A 21,953-nucleotide genomic window follows, 5' to 3' on the forward strand; every position below is an offset into this window, starting at 1 on the left:
CAAGAGCAACAGGTTCTTTTGAATTGCCAGGTCCTGGGGCAACTTCCCTCTTTACTCCCCCCCTTCGGCAGCCCTGAATGATACTTAACCATCATTGCCAAGTTGTTTGAGCTTGCATGAAAGATGCTATAGAAGTGCCAAGCTGCTGTGCTCCCCCACATGCATAGGAGGGAATTTTTGGCCAAGGGATTCACTTCCTAGAGGGGTTGTGAGAAGATTAATTCATATTTGTACTGTGGACTGCATTTATATGAGTGGTCAGAGTGTGTGAACCCTCTAAAGAGCTTAGCTCTGCTCTGTCTCCGTACTGCATTGAAAAGGTACTGGTTCTGCTCTCTGAACATTCAATATCACTCAACCCAAATGAGTCCATGCAGTGCATTGTTCCTAAGGCTGTCATGTTGCAGTCCCAATTTTGCACTATTCTGATTTTAAAAAAATCAGTCACACTTGTGAGATACACAGCATCTCTACTACTGGTTTATTAACAGAGAAAAGCTCTGTAGACCTTTAAAGCTTGTCTCTTTTACTAACAGCAGTTGGCTCAATAAAAGATATTACCTCATTAACCTTGTCTCCCAGTTTATTAATAGTGAATTTTCAGTGCAAGGTGCCAAATTAGGCTTTTGGAACAAAAAAAAAAAAAAGAGAAACAAAGTTATAAAATTGTCCAAATATCCACATTTTCATAATGAACATCTTTTCTTCAAAATCATTTTTTTCTCTTAAAAATTTAAGTTGTTCTGTAGAAAAAAATTAATGACCAAAATAAAAAAAAAATTTGATTGGATTGTGATATTTTATTTATGTTATATTTATATTTTATTTTGTATCGCTACATAAAATAATAGATTTTATTTTTGGTTTGTTAAAGTTTTTTGGGGGGGATTTTGACTTTATTTCAATTCAAGATGAGAACTTTTTCAAAAAGCTTGACAATTCCTGTGGAAAATAGTGTCCTATCTAGCTGCACTTTGAGGGTTCATCTACACAGCACATAACTTGAAATAAGATATGCAATTTGCTTAGCACAAATTGCATACAGACAGTCCCCGAGTTGTGAACAGTCAATTTACGACCGTTTGCATTTACGACCAAAACTCCCATTGAGCACTCGTAAAGGTGGTCCCCAAGTTACGAACGTGACCCACACTTACGAACAGCGTGGTCACATTGTAACTCAATGGGATCTGACATACAAACATTTCATTACAGCCAAGTGTTTGGTCCGTAACTCGTTCGTAACTCGAGGAGAGGCTGTATCTTATTTTGAATCTATTTTGGAATAGCTTATGTTGAAATTTCAAAGCAACGGACTTTTTCAAGACATCCCTCAACTCATGTGGAATGAGGGTTACTGGGATGCTAAAATAGCACACCCGTTGTTTTGAAAAATAACAGGTGGCTTGTGTAGAAATAGCTGTGCAGCATAGACATACCCTGAGGGATGATTTATAGAACACTGCTGATACCGTGCTCTTTACCCAAAGTGGTACAATTCCAGCAAGCTAATAAAAGAAATAAGGAGGAGACAAAATGATCGACAGCCGTCTTTCTAATACATAAATGTCTCAAGCACAGAACAGAAAGAGAGTGTCTACACAGCAAAGTTATTTCAGAATAATGGCTGTTATTCCAAAATAACTATGTGAGCGTCACAGCAATTCATTTTTCAAATAATTTCAAATTAACAAATGGCTTATTCTGACTTCTGTAAACCTCATTCTATGAAGAATAATGCCTATTCTGAATAAACCATCTTGTTAGTCTTTAAAGTGCTACATAGTCCTGTATTTTGTTTATTCTGAACTAGCTATTTCAAAATAAGGCATGGGTAGATAGTCCACTGCTACTATTTCTAAAAAGCCCCTCACCAAGGCCATTCCAAGTTAGAGCCCCAGGAGGGATAATTCACGATAGTATATCTACATTTGGAAAGCCTGCCTTGGACTCATTTTGAGGCTTTCAAGCAGTGTAGATATGCTATTTCAAAATAAGCTATTTTGGAATAACTATTCCGGAATAACTAATTCTGAAATAACTGTGCAGTGTAGACGTAGCCAAACTGTTTGTTTATTTTAATCCGGCTAGATACATGTTCATTTTTCTCATTCTTTCTTTGCACCTTACTTTTTTAAAGCTTTGCCTCATTTAAAATAGTCAGTGCTGCATTCTTTCAAGAAAAAATACATGGTAGCTAAGAAACAGTTACAAATGCAGGATATAGTACTCTATGTGAAGCCTAACCAGTTCCTTGCAAAGCTATAACACCACCTATGTTGAGTCCCATTGTATTCTTTCAGCTCATATCCTGCTAGCCTGTTTATCTTATTCACTAGCAGACAAATATAAGGCTGAAAAAACTCCTAAGATTTGGTTCTATAATAAGTCCTACATTTCTATTCTGGTCAGAATGTTGATGACCCTTTCTGTGTTTGCAATCCTTTATTCACCTCCCTCTCTTTCCAGTGGCTTATTTTTTTTTCTTCTTCAGTTTTTTTTAATCGTGCCACCTTTTTAAAAATCCTTTTACCTGCTCCAAATTACAATGATAATCTACGGAAAAAGGATTCCTTCTCCTGGGAGCTGTTAAGAGCTGATGTCAAGAGTTGCACAGAGAAAGCCATTTGCATTCACAGCAACAAGGTTTACGGGGCCTACAAATCCCAGCAACTATGCTGCCTATTCTCTTGCACCATCTGCTAGTACCTTATCAATTAACCATAGCTTTAGCTATAGCTATCTACATAGATAGATCAATATGCATTCCTATATGAGGTGCCTGATCTGAGACATATTGAAGGGAACAAAAATATTCCTGTTTCCTTCACTAGGCTTTGGTGTAGCCATTAGAAGAGGCTGCTGCTGCTGTGAAATCTGCATGGTATCACGCGGGGCAAAAAGTAGCTGCTGTAGCATTAGAAATTTCTCACCCAGAAATCCACTGTCAGAAACAAGCTACTGGACTAGCTGGACCATTGGTTTGATGAGGATGGCAGTGCTCATGTATTTATTCATCACCACCACCGTATCTGCATGCTGCCATAATCTTTGGTGCTTCGAAGAAAGACAGTTGCTGTGATCAGCGTGGTAGGAAATGGCATACAAACAGAGGTGAAATATAACTGTGGATGGGGCACAACTGAAAGATCCTGGAGCACATGACCACCACATGACCCCCTTAAAGGGACACGGGCTGGCTACGGTGTCCATGCCAGGAGCAAGCCTGCCAGCACCCGAGCCAGCAGACCCTGCACCTGGCACTGCTCGAACCAGCCACCTGCTGCCACCCAGCCCTCCCCGTCTTCCCAAGACCAGGCTGGCGGCTCCCGGGAGCCTGCCCAGGACCGCAAGAGGCGGGCGCCCGCCTGGTCTAGTGCAGACATCGTAGACCTCGTCCATGACCTCCGCACAAGGCACAGGAAAGTGGCCATCTAGGGCAGGATAGCTGCCAGCCTGGCCACCCAGGAGCAGGTTGGCATGAAAATCAGGGTGGTCCACTGAGACCCCCGACCCTGAGCCCTGAGCTTAGAATGGCCGTACTGGGTCAGAACAAAGGTCCATCTAGCCCAGTAGCCTGTCTGCCGACAGTGGCCAACACTAGGTACCCTGGAGGGGATGGACCGAAGACAATGACCAAGCCATTTCTCTCGTGCCATCCATCTCCAGCCTTCCACAAACAGAGGCCAGGGACACCATTCCTACCCCCTGGCTAATAGCACTCCATGGACCCAACCTCCAAGACCTCTGTTCTAGTTCTAGCCTTCACAGCCTCCTGCAGCAAGGAGTTCCACAGGTTGACTCTTTGCTTTGTGAAGAAGAACTTTCTGTTATTAGTTTGAAGCCTGTTACCCATTCCTTTGCTTTGGTGTCCTCTAGTCCTTCTATTATGGGAACTAATGAAGAACTTTTCTGTATGCACCCTCTCCACCCCACTCATGCTTTTATAGACCTCTATCATATCCCCCCTCCGTCTCCTCTTTTCTAAGCTGAAAAGTTCTAGTCTCTTTAGCCTCTCTTCATATGGGACCTGTTTCAAACCCCTCATCATTGTAGTTGCCCTCCCCTGTGCCACCCTCTCTCTTCCCCTCTCCCAGCTCCTTTTCCCAGTCTCACCCAGTTTTGTTCAATAAAGAGATTTTCTATTTTTGAACACACGTGTCCTTTATTTTGTACATCAGGAAGAGGGGCTAGGGAAGGGTAAGTGGAAGGAGGTGAGGGAGGAATGGGGTACGAGCCCCCAATGGGGAGGACTGGGGTGGCTCTGCGGGCTCCTCGGGGTGGAAACTCCCCTGCAGCCCCCCGATTGACCCCTCTCCCCAGATGGCAGCCTGCGGCAAGTGCATCCGGGCTGATGGCCGAGTGCTGTGATGTGCCGAGTGTGGGCACTCAGGGCACTCCAAGCCAGGACTGGTTTGCAAGCGGGAAACCCCCTGAGAACTGTCTGTCCACGGTGGGGGTTGGGACCCTTTAAGCACAGCCCTCGGCTAGCCTAAGACAGCAGCTCCACTCTCTAAGTCCTCATCTGATGCCCTGCCGGCACTGCTTCCGGCCATCCTTAACCCCAGTTCAGGGTCCACTCTGTGTGGACGCGCTAGTTCGAATTAGCAAAACGCTAATTCGAACTAGTTTTTAAGTCTAGCTGCGCTAATTCGAATTAGCTTAGTTCGAATTAACTAATTCGAACTAAGTTAGTTCAAATTATCGCTGTAGTGTAGACATACCCAAACTCACAAGCGATGGTGTGAAGCAGGCAACTGGTACTCCAGCAGTAGGGAAGTATAAGCCATCCCATGTAGTGAGGGCGTTGAGAGGGTGGGAAGTGGAGGTTAGCCCACAGCCAGCTACCCTGCTTTTTTCTACTTCCTCACATTGCACGAGCTCTTGGTCAATGTGGCGAGGGGGAGGGGGAGAGGAAGGGAGAGGGAAGGAAGGGAGAGGGAGGAGAGAGGGGGACTCTGCCTTCTTGCTACTGGGCATCCCAGTGAGAGATGTCACAAGAAATTAGGAAATTGGGGGAGGAGATATGTGATCCTGCATGCCTTTTCCCCTTCCCCCACAGCTTAGAGCTACTTTGAATTTTTTTCAATGAAGCATTATTTCCAGAAAATGAAGATTTGTCAAAACCAGCACTTTTCATGGGAAAGGATTGGTTTCCAGAAATTTTCTGTTTCAATATTTTTAAAACAAAAATTTATAGGTGGGTGGTTAAAATTGGAATGAAGCATTTCAGATTTACTAAAACAAACTCCTTCTATTACCCAATGTAATTTTATTTTCAGTTCTCAAAATGTTTGAGATTTTGACATTTTGTCCCAATTTGGGACAGATTATTTTTTTTTAAATCTTGAAAATTCTCATGGGATAGAAAAAGTTTCTTATCCAGCTCTGCTCAGAAACAACTTGGAAGTCTTGAGTGCAAAAGAATAGTGATAGAAATGTAGCCGTGTTAGTCTTTAAAGTGCTACATAGTCCTGTTTTCTGTTTCAGCTACACCAGACTAACAAGATGGTTTATTAGGTGATGAGGTTTCGTGGGCCAGACCCACTTCCTCAGATCAAATAGTGAAAGAAAATTGTTACAACCATATATATATACCAAAGGATACAATTTAAAAAAATGAACACATATGAAAAGGACAAATCAAATTTCAGAACAAAAGAGGGATGGGGCGGGGGGGGGGGGTAAATGTTCCTCCCCCCCCCCCCCCCCCCGTCCCCCTTCTGTTCTGAAATTTGATTTGTTCTTTTCATACGTGTTCATTTTTTAAATTGTATCCTTTGGTATATATGGGTGTAACAATTTTCTTCCACTATTTGATCTGAGGAAGTGGGTCTGGCCCACGAAAGCTCATCACCTAATAAACCATCTTGTTAGTCTTTAAAGTGCTAGATAGTCCTGTTTTTTGAGTGCAAAAGGTGAGAATTAGGTCTGATATCTCAGTTATAGGGCCTGACTCTCTCCTTTTTTTTATACCTTACAGCATCATAGTACAAATTCAGTGGCAAACACTACCCCACTCCACTAGAGGAACTGGGCTGATAAGAACTATACTGAAAATAACAGTGAGCCAAATGCTGTAATCCTCACATCATTCAGATGTGGCCACATTTTGCCATTCTGAGGCAGGAGCTTTTTATATTGACTTAGCCCCTTTACATGGGTGCTTACAACCACATTCGCTGATAGGAGGGAGGGAGCAAACTACCCCAGTGCCTGTTGATTCTAAAGGGCCCAGGGCTGCCAGCCACTGCTACTGTGCTCTGTGGTTCTCTGGGAAGCTCTAAGGGCTGGGGGGGGGGGGGGGGGGGGGGGATACAAGCATGGTGCACTCCCGATTGTGGAATAGTGATAGAAATAGCACTCCCAATTGTGCTGAGGGTTGGTTGCCCCCAACCCTGCCCCTTCTGCCTGAAGTCCCATCCCTTCCGGGAACATGGAGCTGGCTCCTTTCCCAAGGGACTGTGTGGCTGTCAGCTCCCCTATAATGACATAAGTTTTTTAAAAAATGGAAAAATCAGGCCCTTGGAAAGGAAGACAATCAAGTTTAGGGCTTGTTCCAGCAAGCCTTACTGATGCAGAACTCCCACAATGGGAATTCCAACTACTGCAGAAGATGCCCCTGGGTGTCAGTGGTTCAGAAGCAGGGGAAAGCAAGGCATCAATTAGAGCCGGAGTAAACATTTGCCACCTTTATTCATTAGTCCACTGACTATTGTAGTTTATTTTATGACTTTTGAATCCTGCAAGGCTTTACCTGTCTAATTGCATTGAAAAAGAGGGCAAAATTTTGGACCTTAACCCATACTAATTAACCGTACGACACTATTCATAATTTTGTGTTATAGAAATCAATTACTTGACTAATCCTAGGGTCACTATTCCAGTAACACATCCAGTGGTGTATGGACTGGAGGAGCTGACACTGTTGTTATCTGTGTGGCTCATAGTCATTCCCTAGGCAACAGGCACATAATGGAGTCTGACTGCTTTTTATGTCACCCTTGCATCTGCATCTGTGGCAGGCTTTGTATTATTAATTTATTTATTTCTACCAGTACTCAGCCTGCTCCTGTCACCTGTCATTCAGGTCTCCACTTGAATGTGTTGTGTGGTTTAAAAAACAATGAATGAGGTAGAAGTGCCTTGCCTTTACTGTGAGCTGTTGCTTTCCATCATCAGCAGATTTGATTCTAGCACAAACAGTGTCTTGCTGCAAAGATGCTAAAGTCTTAGCTGGTTGGGGCTGAAATCTACCCCCTGCCCTTCCATCACTTTTCGAAAGGCAGGGGAGCAGATAAAAGGATGGAACAAGATGGCTAGTGACAGGATTAAGGAGAATCCAAATAAGCTGTTGTATTTGCTCAGTTCACTGTAGAGGCGACAGTTTGCCATTCCACTCTGGCCCCTTTACCCAAATGAAGGGAACTCAGGGCAGGCATTTAAGGCACTCCAAGCAATACTTTCACCATAAGGAACACCTATGATACCAACAGAGCTGGATCCACCATATTGGTACTATTGCTATAATAGCCATAGTCACTGGGACCAACATGGAAAATGACATATCTGAGGCAGAAAGTGCTATGGCAAGTGCAGACCTTTGAAAGAGCCCTCTGCCAAATGGGACTTTTCCAGGGTGCAAAAATCACTTGGGCAATGACCCTATGAAAGAATGACCCTGTGAGACCCTCTGCCTGCATGTGTCTTTGCTCCCCTACCTATGATATGGAGATCATGATATTTACCCCTTGTAGTAAAGCACTTTGAGATCTAAAGTGTTATAGAAGAGCTAAATATTATTGGTATAGGAATGAAGAAATTTATCAAGCTTTCCCAAATGCCTGTGCCTTTCCTCCTTTAATAAGCCTGCAACTGGTTCCTGCTGCCTCTTATCAGATTTATCAGTGAGAGAAGGAGGAGATTTAATTGCTATTTTGCAATTTTAATGAATAAATGCCATTGCTATTCATCTATTTACTCTCACAATGTAAAGCGGGTCTCGCGCCAAGAACTGAATTTCATTATCAACACGAAAAAGAGTCTTCATTAAAACAGAACTGTTATTTCTGGCACATGTGCTGGTTGACTCACGTCTGTGACTATCAGTGGAAAATATTCACTGCAGTACAAGGGCAAGATTGATGCTGACAAAGTGACTAGTTATTTTGGGGACTTTCGAGACACTTTAATAGGATGCCATTTTCATAGGCAAGATGTTCCAAGCTTTCTGAAAATCAGGTCCCCTTTAATAGGTCCAATCTGATATGCAAAAAAAATTAATCCCTCTCCTCACTCACTTTTGAAAATGTAGACCATGGAATAATGATTTAGTCCTTAGGATCTGAAGAGAGATACAGATGTTTCACTATTCAGAAGTGCCAATGTTGCCACATGCAAAGAGAAGGAATATTCAACTTCTGGGTGTAGTGGCTTGCGTACAGGATACTAAGTCACTAGGGATGTTACATTTAGATTAATTAACTAAGTGAATAGTTAATGGAATGTCCCTTGACTATTCAATTAGTAAACAAGGGTGCCTCCACCTTTGAACTGTATCAAGGGCCCTCAGTTCAAAAGCAGAGGCCCCACAGGGCTCCAGTGTTGGCCCCATGCTCCTTGTGGGGCTTCTGCTTTTGAAATGTACGAGAGCTCCACTCAATCAACTGAAGAACTGGGCTGTGCCCACAAAAGCTCATGATACCATCTACATGTTTTGTTAGTCTAGAAAGTGTTACCAGACCATTTGTTGTTTAAGTTTATTTTGATATTTCTGTTGTCAAAAAAATATTCACCAGACCAATTCCTAATCAAAGTATTTTTAAAACTTAAAAAAAAAATGTTTCCGACTTGTTTTATTTTAATACAAAACCTCAAAATTTGGAAAATGTTACACAGCTCTTCCAAAAACAACACAGATGACACCAGGAAGTTGTTTCTCAGGCTGTTGTATCTGTGGCAACAGTGTAGCCTTGTCTAATCACCAAAAAAAAAAAAAAAAAAAGTTTGGCAGAACAGAGTTTATACTACAGTTGGAGTTAGGATTGAATCTTATGTATACACACCAGAGATAGCATTAGTGTTGGGCTACAAAATTCAAATCTAGCTCCAGGCTGATAAATTATCATTATTATTCTAAGGATTTATATTGTGGTCCTTAGAGGTCTGTAAATTGAGGTCTTCTAGGGTATGTCTACACTACCCTCCTAATTCGAACTAGGAGGGTAATGCAGGCATACCGCATTTGCAAATAAAGCCCGGGATTTGAATTTCCCAGGCTTCATTTGCATAAGACGGGCGTGGAATGAGGAGTACAGCTAGTTCGGATTAGGAAGCAGGGGGTTCAAACTAGCCGGGATTTAAAAATGGCGGCGCCCGGCTTATGCAAATGAAGCCCGGGAAATTCAAATCCCGGGCTTCATTTGCAAGTGCGGTATGCCTACATTACCCCGCTAGTTCGAACATACCCCTAGAGATCTCAACCATGGCTGGTTCTTATTGTGCTAGGTGATGTACAAACATACAATACGATGGAAATCTCTTACCTTCTAAAAGCTGATCAAGCCCCTTTGCTCCAAAATTCAGGGCATGTTTGAATCCAGACTTCAGTTTCACTTAGCCCTTCACATCTTCAAAACACCATACAATCACTCACTAATTTTCCTTGATCTTTTTTCCATTACATTGCTCTACCCTGTGCAAAAATATTTCATTCACGTTTTCTCTTACCTTATGCCATTTTGCGTCCTGTTTTAATTTTCCTAATATTTTCCACCTGATTTCTCTTGTAAAATCACCCATCTTTACAATTGTTCATAAACTTTTACAGTTGTTTAACTTTGCATATCTTAAGTTTGTGTCCTTGTAATAATCACACTGTTATTAGCATTCATATTTCACTTGTGACTATTTTCTTCCACTATTTGATCTGAGGAAGTGGATCTGGCCCACGAAAGCTCATCATCTAATAAACCATCTTGTTAGTCTTTAAAGTGCTACATAGTCCTGTATTATATTTCACTTCAGTGATTATAGCTTGTTTCTTCTCCATACTTCTTCTCAGTATATATCCAGGACAAGAGTTGATTCCAATCAATTTTCTTTAATTGGTGTCTAATTCCCTAAATGTCTAGCTTAATAAAAAAACCAACAGTATTCTTCTGCTGTGTCATTTGAAAATGTTTCAAAAACTTTTCCAATCTGATAGTAGTCTGATTATTTCATAGATTAGAAGGCTGGGTCATCTAGTCTGACCTCCTGCAAAATACAAGCCATAGACATCCTTGAACTAATTCCTGTTTGATTACAATGATACACATCAATTTAGCTTCAATATCTACTTGGCTTTTAGGTTCACCTGGGATAGAGACCTTTGTAACTGACTTCACAGTTCTCTATGAAGTGTCCTGTCTTCCATACTCAGCCATCCTAGAGACTCGCACATACCTCTGAGTTCCTTCAACATCCTTTTATTGCTCATTGATGTTTTCAAGCCCCCTATCTAATGACAGGGTAGAGCATCTAAGTAGACACATGGGGTACAGTACTTTTGCCTTCAAACTTGCTCTTTCTTCTTGCTCTGTGACCTCTCACTGGCTTAAAAGAAACCCCTTTTAGGGTGATACTTCCTTTAACTCTCTCTGACAGAATGAGGGTTCTAAGATCCTTGAGACAGTCAGCAGGGGGTGGAATGCCATAGGGCTGCAAAGAGGAGAGTAGTTCATATCTTGAGACCTATTGGCTGCAAAGGAAGACCACTCCAGGGATAAAAGAAAATGAAAGAGAGACACCAGAGGGTAGGTTCAGAAGGAATATTTAAACCTGCCAGGCAACTTAAGACAGGCTGTGGATGATGAGGCAAGCAGACCTTTAGCTAAACCCTCACAGATATGATTTGTGTGATGAATTACAGGAGCTGTCATGTTTGTTTTCTCTCTGGTCTCAATCTTCTGTAAATATTTGGAGGATGGTTAATGAGCACTTGGGGTCTGAGACCTGGCGTGTACTTCACCAAATGTGCATCCTGCTGGCACTGGTGTGAATGTACCACAGGGTGGGGAGTGAGAAAGGAACAGGTGCTGCAATCCTCTTGTTCCAGCATCATCTCTTTAAGGAACAGACTGAAATGCATTTCCTTGGAGGCTCATAGGAATGCAGAAGAGAAGTGGAGCCTTGTTCTTTCCTTCCGCCGCTCCAAACCAGATCAGTACTAGTACATGATTTACGAAGGTGTGTCACGGTGTGTATGCCAACCATGTGCACTATGAGCTCTGGAGATATTCTGCCTCACATAAGCTATGTCTAGACTGCAGGCTTCTTTCAGAAGAAACTTTTTTCAGAAGAGCTCTTCCAAAAAACTTCTTCTGAAAGAGAGCATGCTCACACAAAAGCGCATTGAAAAAGTGATCTGCTTTTTCGAAAGATAGTGTCCATTCAGTTTGCATGCTATCTCACATTTAAGCTGTGATTAGTATGGATGGAGTGACCACCAGGGCATGTGTGCTTTTTCCTCTTTCCTTTTCTTTCAAAAGAACTCCCTCTTCCCTATCCCACATGCCTTTTTCCGAAAGAGCTCTTTCAGAAAAAGGCTTCTTCATTGTAGAAAGAGGATTACCAATGGTGGAATAACCCCTCTGTTCTTTAGATTTTCTTCTGAAAAAACACAGTTGCAATGTGGATGCAACTCAGGTCTGAAAAACAGCCATTTTCCCAACAAAACTCTGTAGTGTAGACACCATGGCACCCTCTCTGCAGTAGTGTAGCTCCGTTCCTCCACTTACATATCCACCTGTAGTGCTCCTATAATAAAATATTATTTGACAGCCTTGTTTTGTTTAAACATAAGAAATTGTGCAACAGGGGAAAGTCAGCAATGCTCCCCTCTTAGATGGGTGAATGAGTTCTTGAAACATCTCATTTTTGTGTTAACACAATGCTGGTTAGAGAGAGATACCCCTCAGATGAATACAAGGCAAGAGTCTTCTCTGTTTCATTTTAGAGCCGCTCCACTGAAGTCAGCTGAGATCAAAATCTGGCCCATTGCTCACGTTTTTTTTTTCCTATGAGAAGAAAAGGGGCATTTGAAACTACAGATAGCTACAAGAGTAGGCAAAAGCAAAGAAGGAACCCCTGGATTCCAGTTATCTAATAATGTATTTCAGAATCAAATAGAAAAATAAGTGAAGAGATGAGACTGACACAGCACTAAGTACATCCTCTTCAGCCTCAGAATTTTCTTGGCCCTTGCTAGAATCAGGACATCAAACCAGGATAAGCCAATGCTCTTATCTAGTACAGCAAAGCCACTGTCCTAGTGAGTGAAAAGGGATTTTTTCCCATTTTTGACCCTCTTTGCAGCACACAGAGTAATATATATATATATAATTTCACAAAGGGTGGAATGTGATCAGCTCCTAACTGAGTGGAGTGTGCATGCTTTTGGCTATAGCTTTTGCATGGGGGGAGGAGAGAGATTTTGTTTCCTCATCCCCTATGGTGCTGTGGCCACGGGAGGGAGGGTTGGAGTATGAGGGTCACTTACCTGGTCTGGTGGCCAGCAGGATGGCAAGCCCGATCCCCAGCTGGCCATTCTCCTGCTGTGTTTTCCCCCAGTAGTCACTCTGCAGTATAGCTGACCCCACATTTGCTGTGCCCCCTGTGCAGTATCGTGTCCCTTCAATCAGCCCTCTCCCTTTCCATGTTATCAAATTTCAGGCATGTCCCATTTTTTCGGCACAGCTGAACCCTGGCCTTGCTTTAAGTTAGAATAGAAGGAAACTGTATGCCAGATTTGCATTTTTTACCATTTAGGAGGAGTTCTTGAACAAATGGAGTCACAAGCAGACATACACATCTCTAAATATATATGGATGTGAACTTATGCACTGGACTGAAAAGCAGGCTGCAGCCAGACTGCAGTGTGGAAGCACGTGCTATTGCATGGCTCTGGCGAAGGGAAGCAGGCGTTTTTCTCTGATGGTGGGGAAGGGCTATAGAGGCAGATAGTTGCCAGAGCCTTTCCCTGTTGCCAGAGTCTTTTCCTGTAGTGAGAAAAGGGGTATGTCTAAACTACAAAGTTAATTCGAACTAACAGACGATAGTTCGAATTAACTTTGATAGGCGCTACACATGCAAACCGCTAGTTCGAACTTAATTCGAACTAGTGGAGTGCTTAATTCGAACTAGGTAAACCTTATTCTACGAGGACTAACGCCTAGTTCGAATTAACTAGTTCGGATTAAGGGCTGTGTAGCCACTTAATTCGAACTAGTGGGAGGCTAGCCCTTCCCAGTTTTCCCTGGTGGCTACTCTGGGCACCACCAGGGAAACTCTTCTGCCCCCCTCCCAGCCCCGTAGCCCTTAAAGGGGCACGGGCTGGCTACGGTGCTCATGCCAGGTGCAAGCCTGCCAGCACCCAGCCAGCAGACCCTGCACCTGGCACGGCTCAAGCCACCCACCCGCTGCCACCCAGCCCTCCGCCTCTTCCCAGGATCAGGCTGGCGGCTCCCGGGAGCCTGCCCACATCCGCAAGAGGCGGGCAGCCGCCTGGTCTAGTGCGGAGATCATGGACCTCATCCATGACCTCCACACTAGACACAGGAAAGTGGCCGTCTAGGGCAGGATAGCTGCCAGCCTGGCCACCCAGGAGCAGGTTGGTATGAAAATCAAGGTGGTCCACTGAGCCCCCCGACCCTGAGCCCTGAGCTTAGAATGGCCATACTGGGTCAGACCAAAGATCCATCTAGCCCAGTAGCCTGTCTGTCAACAATGGCCAACACTAGGTACCCTGGAGGGGATGGACCGAAGACAATGACCAAGCCATTTGTCTCGTGCCATCCATCTCCAGCCTTCCACAAACAGAGGCAAGGGACACCATTCCTACTGCCTGGCTAATAGCACTCCATGGACCCAACCTCCATGACTTTATCTCACTTCTCTTTCAACTCTGTTCTAGTTCTAGCCTTCACAGCCTCCTGCAGCAAGGAGTTCCACAGATTGACTATTTGGTTTGTGAAGAAGAACTTTCTGTTGTTAGTTTGAAGCCTGCTACCCATTCATTTCATTTGGTGTCCTTTAGTCCTTCTATTATGGGAACTAATGAAAAACTTTTCTTTATGCACCCTCTCCACACCACTCATGCTTTTATAGACCTCTATCATATCCCTCCTCAGTCTCCTCTTTTCTAAGCTGAAAAGTCCCAGTCTCTTTAGCCTCTCTTCATATGGGACCTATTTCAAACCCCTGATATTGTAGTTGCCCTCCTATGTCCCACCCTCTCTCTTCCCCTCTCCCACCTCCTTTTCCCAGTCTCCCCGAGTTTTGTTCAATAAAGAGAGTTTCTATTTTTGAACACACGTGTCTTTTATTTTGTACATAAGGAAGGGGGGATAGGGAGGGGTAAGTGGAAGGAGGTGAGGGAGGAATGGGGTACAAGCCCCCAATGGGGAGGACTGGGCTGGCTCTGCGGGCTCCTCGGAGTGGAAGCTCTCCTGAAGCCCCTCGATTGACCCCCCCCCCTTCCAGATGGCAGCCTGAGGCAAGTGCAGCCGGGCTGATGGCCGAGTGCTGTGATGTGCCGAGTGTGGGCACTCAGGGCACTCCAAGCCAGGACTGCTTTGCAAGCAGGGAACCCCTGAGAACTGTCTGTCCGGGGTGGGGGTCGGGTCCCTTTAAGCACAGCCCTCGGCTAGCCTGAGACAGCAGCTCCACGCTCTAAGTCCTAACCTGATGCCCTCCCGGCACTGCTTCTGGCCATCCTTAACCTCAGTTCAGGGTCCACTCAGTGTGCACATGCTAGTTCGAATTAGGAAAATGCTAATTCGAACTAGTTTTTAAGTCTAGATGCGCTAATTCGAATTAGCTTAGTTCGAATTAACTAATTCGAACTAAGTTAGTTCAAATTATGGCTGTAGTGTAGACATACCCAAGGTGCTGGAAGGTGCAGGAGTATTTCCAAGCTGTCTCCCCTCACCAACCTTTTCCCCATGGAAGGGAAATGATCTAGCAGTGGGGTGCTACCAGAGCCTTTCCCTCTTCCTTGAATTGTCCCCTGCTGTGAGGAAGGGCTTCAGCAGCAGGGAATCTGTCCAAGCATTTCTTTTGCTGCCTCTTCCCTTTCAGTCTTTCCCCACTCGGGTAATTGTTTCCTGTGCTGAGGAAAGACTCCATGTTCTGGGGGGATAGTGAATATAAAATAGCAATGTAGGCTGGGAGGCATGGCCTCGGTGATTAGAGAGTCTCTATTGTACGTACTCACGTGTATATTCATACCATTCTGGCGTGTCTTCACTCACCGAAGCCATGCCTCTCCAGCTGCACTGCTATTTATACCCATGCTAGGAGAGCTACGTGGGTATGTCTGAGCAAACCTCTGAGCAAAGCTCTTGGCCATGTCCTACGGGTCCTGCTCTCCTAGGCAGATACTATTTGCCTCAGAGTCTCACTGTGACCCTCCCCACAGCCTCTTGCTCTTTACTAGAGGCAAGGGTCACAGCTTTCTGAGCCACCCTCATCATAGGTGACTCCAGGGATGGGCTGAAGCCCCTCCATAGTCCTGGGGTCATTCTCTCTGAAGCAAACTCTAAGAGTGGAACCTAGGCCCACACTCTACTCTGGGTTCCAGCTCAAGGACCCTAAGGAAGCAACAACTGGCAGCATTTCCTTCAATCCCAAGCTTCCAGCCTTCCCTGGGCCACTTCCCCAAACGCTCCCCCGAGTACCTGAAAATCTGTATGGGTCCATTAACTTCAATACAGCCACACTGATTTACATCAGCTGTGGATATGAACTACATGGTCCAATTCTATTGGGATTATATAGGTGTAAGTGAGAACAGAATTTTGCTTATTGTTTACAAAACGTGCAGTCACTGCTATTGATGAAAAGTCAAAACACAAGTTTAAAATAAGTTGGATAAGAAACCAGGACATCACCTATGATTATTATAAATTCTTAACCTAGGCCCTGATTCAACAAGTCATCTGAGTAATCACATGCTTAAAATTAAGCACACGCTTAAGTGAATTGTGAATCAGGGCACCAGTCCTAAGTACAAACACAAACCTTTGCCAAAAGTTCCTATTAAAATTTCTGGTAGTGTAGACATGCAAATAAGAATATAAGCATACATTTAACAGAATCTGAGCCCCTTTCTAGTTTTCTACACTGTACAGATTATTTTAAATTGACAAATAGAAGATGTCTTTTCTAGTCACATTTGTTCATTTAACTATTTTTCCTGTGAAGAGAACACAATAAATAATACACTGAAGGCCACAGCAGACTGCAGTTCACCTCATCAGATTGTACCAGTCCTCTTCCTTTTAGCAATCACAGCACCCAGATGCCAAGCTGTTGAAAATAGTTTTCTAGTTAGAGCATCTGGCTCCAGCCTGATCAGGCAGTTGTGTCTGAGTCAGTTAGGTGGTTAAATGGATAATGGACTGTTTTGTGCTGTCTGGCCTCCCTGAATGCCAATTTCCTTTGACTTGCATTTTACAGTAATTTATGCATCTTTACCCATTGTTGAGGGCCGTTTCGACACAGTCCCATCTTACTTCATCTCAGCCTGTTTGTGGCAATAAATAGGAGCTTCAAAACCATCCTGCATGTGAATGGAAAGTATGTACACCTCCATAGGTTTTTACAGTAACAGTAAAAATACACTAGTTTTTTACAGTATTTTCTTTGTAAATGGCAATAGTGCCAATTCTGTGCTCCACAGTCTTAACAATTCTCCTCTAATAATTATGACCGTAAGACGTTTGTTCACGATTTCAGCCCTCAGCCATTTAGTAACCTTTCTAATATGGAGATTTCAACCTTTGCAGTTCTGAGTAAAACACAGCATTGGAATCATTTCAAAAACACCAAATTGTATTCTATGTTGTTAGCAATAAAAAAATGGATTAAATATTAGATACCGAAATCTTAGATTAATACTTTCTGCCACCAGCATTGGTGAAAAATAAATATTACAACGAATTCTTGTGTGGGAGGTAATATAGTTCTGTTATTATCCCCCTCTGCATGAAACCAATCTTCTCAGAAAGACCATTTGAATTGACAAAATAGAGGGCAAATGTAAATATGAATTGAGGTTAAAACTCCCGCTATAGGTATGAAGTCATAAATTAAATGACCGAAAAATTCATTATGCTCTTTGTGTTGCCAATTTGCTGAGCTGATGCACCAAAAATTCTAAAAGAGAAATGGGAACAAAATAAGAAATAATGGAAAATTGAGGAAAGTAAAGTTTATGAGAGCCAGATTTAAAAAGCTGTGTGATGATTCTGTCGTGAATTTACTCTCCATTGGCTTTTTATACAGCCTTATGGTTAACATAACATTTCTTAGATTAAAGAAAGATACAGAGATAGTGCATCATGGCTTCTGCTTCTGTGAAATGTAGAAATTTACACAAGGTCAAGGAGCACATTGGTTTAATAGCAACAAAGCTTTAGGGGCTCGTAAAATGCACATTCTTTTTATAAAGAGGTTAAACATTTTTTTTCTATTAAGCAGCAAGTCATGTTTAATGCACTGTAATAAGTGCATTATGTTTATACATTTTCTCTGCTTTTATTTTTATGATTTTAATTATTTTCTTATTAACCCTTTATGCATCCACAGCTTGAGCATAAAGCATTGCATGTTTCAGTCTGAATTAGTTATATTGATATATTTTTTTTTAATTTTGCATTGAGCCAGTAGTGCATTTGTTCCTCAGTACAGAGCAAGAACAAGTAGTACTCTTAACTGGAGACAGAAACACAATTACACTGATCTTAAAATCTCAGTTCTATACTGTGGTTGAGAACACTTTCAAAGTATATCAAGAGGCATACATGCACAAAATTGCTTTTGCAAAATAAAAAAAAAATGATAGAAAACTCATATGTATTGCCATTGAACCAGGATCTGTCTCTAAAGCTCAGATGACCCTGGGGTATGTCTGAGGTAGAAAAAAGAATGATTAATGTGGAGCATTTCCGACATCTCATGCAACTGAAGGATCAAGTAAAAGTAGAGAGATAAGGATATGTAAATCCAGAGGGAGATAAAGGTGTGAGGAGAGTGATAGGAGAAAAAAAAGAGTTGGGAATAAAGTTCCAAGAAAATTGGTGAATTTTCTTTGAAACGTCTGGGTTGAACTGAGACAGTGAGAAGAGGGATAAGCTGGTTTATTAAAACCCTAATCCTATAAACAATTATATGCTAGCTTTATATATGTGAGTTGACCCATTGACTTAAACAGTGCTACACATGTACATAAAGTTAAGCATGTGCGATTGTTTGCAGAGTAACTGAAAGCACTCAGAGGATAGTGAATCTTTTGTAGCATGAGCACAGTTATTAGCATGTATGTTTTATACTGCAGCAATACTTACAGTCTCAATCCTCTTCTGTCCCCCTCAGTATCCTACTAAGTCCTTTCAACTTACAGAATCTTGCCTCTTATCGCATAGCTGTCTCCCTTCCATTCCACCAACAAAGACTCTTGACTGTGTTGTTCACCTTGCCCAGAATTGTCTTCACTCTACCACTTATATTGACCCAGCCATGCAGGGTGCCCTTCCCCACGTCCTTCAAATTCCACCTCAAGACCTGCTTCTACTGTGATGTTAGCCAATTAATAATAGATAGATAAGCTTTTTTATCCAGGATCTTATCTGATCCAGGAAATTACTCAAGCGAGTGCCTAACTTAAAGCAAGTAAGTAGTTCCATCAAAGTAATTGGACTCTTCATATGCTTAAAATTAATCTTATGCTTTGCTGGGGTTGGGAGGGCTATCTCTCCCCTTTGCCTTCATGTGTTTCTTCTGGGAGTGGTAGCAATGCACCTTCCAATATGGGTAGCAGCACCTAACACATTATATGCCATGGTCATACAAATAATATGTAATAATAATTGTAATAGATATAATAATGATTAACATAGCTCCTTTTCCACCCTCATCAAATTTTGTATCCAGAGCTTTTCATTTTATTCTTGTTTACAATCTCACCAACATTTAATAAACCCTCTAAATAAATCCTTGAGAACTGAGAATAAAGCAGTCCTTAAACCAGCAAATTATACATGACTAAAATCGAGTGATAACGACTGTCATTGCATTTTAAGTGAATCCCATATCAATTCTCAAAGCCTAACACTTATTGTTGATGCCATCGATGTTTTGATAAAGCCTTGTACTGAACCTCTCTAATTATTCCATAGTTAAATTACAATTAATATGTAAATAGAGACATAAGACCAAGTTTATCACATGTTGCTATCTGTACTCACAATCAGGCTTTATAAATCCATCCCTTTTCAACATCCCTTGAGCTCCTCGCCTCACATTTTATTTTCCCTTTGACTTTAGCTACACAAACTGCCAGGAAAATTCCAGGCATGTCACTGTGACCTGTTTATGAATTCACACACGTTTTAAAGCTGATGAATCATGGTTCACTTGGCTAATCTAAAAACTGGCAAAAGAAAACACTGTTAGTTTACTTGTATTAATAGCACCGAATAACTTTCCCTTCCCCAATATAATGTAGTCAGATAGAGAGAGATTTGTTGTTGTTATCACTGTATGCAGAGATGAGCAAATAATTGATTTTTTTTTTTAGTCTGGGGGCTGTGATGTACCCAAGGTACAATCCAGACTAATGAATAGCTGTGTCCCCCTACCCTCTAACCTGGGTGCCCTTTACACTGCTTTATTGTGATAGCTTCAGTCCCGGACTGCTCACAAACCGCCTCCAGAATGTGAGTTACTCCTAGCTATGTCTGTGTGCGTGCTGCAGCCAGCTGCACTTTGCTACATGCACTCCTAGTCACAGAGTTTACCCCAAATATATATGTCCTTCCTTTCCTAGCCCACTCCTGGACAATATACATGTATAGAGGTCTGTTATTCCATCAGTGGAAATAATATGCAGAGATTTTGCTACCTCAAATGGTGTTTCCCCAAACACTTGAATTTAAACACCAGGGATCAGATAAAACAATAGAAAACAAGTTTATTAATTATAAAGAAATTGATATTAGGTAAGTACAAATAATAAGGCATAAAAATCAGAAATGGTTACAAGAAAAATAAAGATAAACCACAACTAATGCCTAAATTAACAAATTATATTACATTCAAAGTAGAATTTTTGTCACTGCATGCTCTCAATCTTATTGGCTGAACTCGTTTGACCATCAGTTTGTTGCACTAGTAGGAACAAAGGAAGCAGCCATTCCTGGTCTGAGAGAGAGTTAGGCGAAGTTCTTTTGTGTGTTTCTTACTCAGTGTCAGAAAACATTTCCAGCTAAGATTCAAGAGACAAAAGTTTACCTGGATGGTTATTTCCTGCTAGTTTTCCCACCTTTTGGAACTCATTTTATTTTTGGTAACTCTACTGCTTAAATTCAAATTAAGAAGAACACACATTGTTTTGTCTGAAAAAGCTGTGTGCTAACTTGTGTTGGAGCAGGTGATTTGGAACCTGTGTTAATAACACCATACAGTGGAATCTTACAATTTTTGCCTATTATGTGACCATACATATTGTATCAATCCAATACTGATGAACAAATTATGAGCTTTCAAATTATGCCTCAAATGCACATTTGTACAAAAAGAATTACAGGATTGTGCAAGGTTGAGTAAGGGGTATAGCATATCATGGGGAATGAACTGAACAAATTTGTTCAATTTGAACTGAAATTGGGGTTTTTTCCCCAAAATTTTAATTAAATAAAAAATAAAAGTATTTTAGATCAATACTATTATTAATTATTATTATTAGTTTTTTATTTTATTTCAGTTTCCTCATTTTGGGGTGTTTTCCACCATTTGTGATTTTTAAATGACAAATTTTCAAAACCAACTGCTGTTTCAAACAAAAGTCAAAATGAAATATTCTGAAATTTTCTAAATGAAATGTTTCAAACTGAAACACTTTGGCATTTTTTTCATGCATTCATTTTTTTAGCCAAAAATGTTTGCCAAATTTGACCAGAATTTGCACATAGTTTAGGTAAAAATAACATTAATCTTTTTTTCACTCATATATGTCAAATTGATTGTCACATCAAGCACTGGAAATATGAAATCCTAACTGAGGAAAACTTCCTCACTTAGCAAAATAAAATAACCCTATCAAAACAATGGTAGCATGCTATAGATATCATCCCGTACCCTGTATCTTTATCATGTTATCAGACAATGCTTGGGGCTGTTGTATTTTTTATGAAGGTTTCGTTTTAAATGTTATAAAAAAGTGGTAGGGTGACAGTAATGGCGAATGATGGCATGTCTACACAGAAAAGAAAAAACTCATAGCTGGCCCATGCCAGCATACTTAGATTCCCAGGGATTAGGCTTTGGGGCTATTTCACAGCTATGCAGACCTCTTGGCTTGGACTGGAGCCTCACCTCTGCAACCTTCTTGTCCCACAAGACCTAAAGCCAAAGACTTCCCCCATGACCACTTAAGGCAGCCTACACCTCTAGCCAAAGTGATCACCAGTGTATAACCTGCTGAGTGTACACTCAATGCATCAGATGGTCTCAGTCCTGCTGCCTTTGGATAAGTTTCTACATATAACAAAAACCCAATAACAGCAATGATGTTGCCTTTGTTGGCAGCATAGACTGAATAGAGATGGAAATCTACTTACCCACTCACTCACTAAGGCTGTGTCCAGACTCAAGGGTTTTTTTGAAAAAAGTAGCCTTTTTTCAAAAAAACTTCTCCTGCGTCTAGACTACAGCCGCGTTCTTTCGAAATTAAATTGAAAGAACGCAGCTTTTTTTTCAACGGCAGAAAACCTCATTTCACGAGGAAGTACACCTTTTTTCGAAAGTGATCTTTCAAAAAAAGACGTTCTTGAATGCAAACATGGCTTTTTCGAAAGGGAGCATCCAGACTGCCTGGGTGCTTTCTTTGGAAAAAGCGGCTTGCTTTTTCG

This window comes from Pelodiscus sinensis, chromosome 12 (assembly GCF_052426305.1).
Source record: "Pelodiscus sinensis isolate ZL-2025 chromosome 12, ASM5242630v1, whole genome shotgun sequence".
NCBI classification, from domain to species: domain Eukaryota; kingdom Metazoa; phylum Chordata; order Testudines; family Trionychidae; genus Pelodiscus; species Pelodiscus sinensis.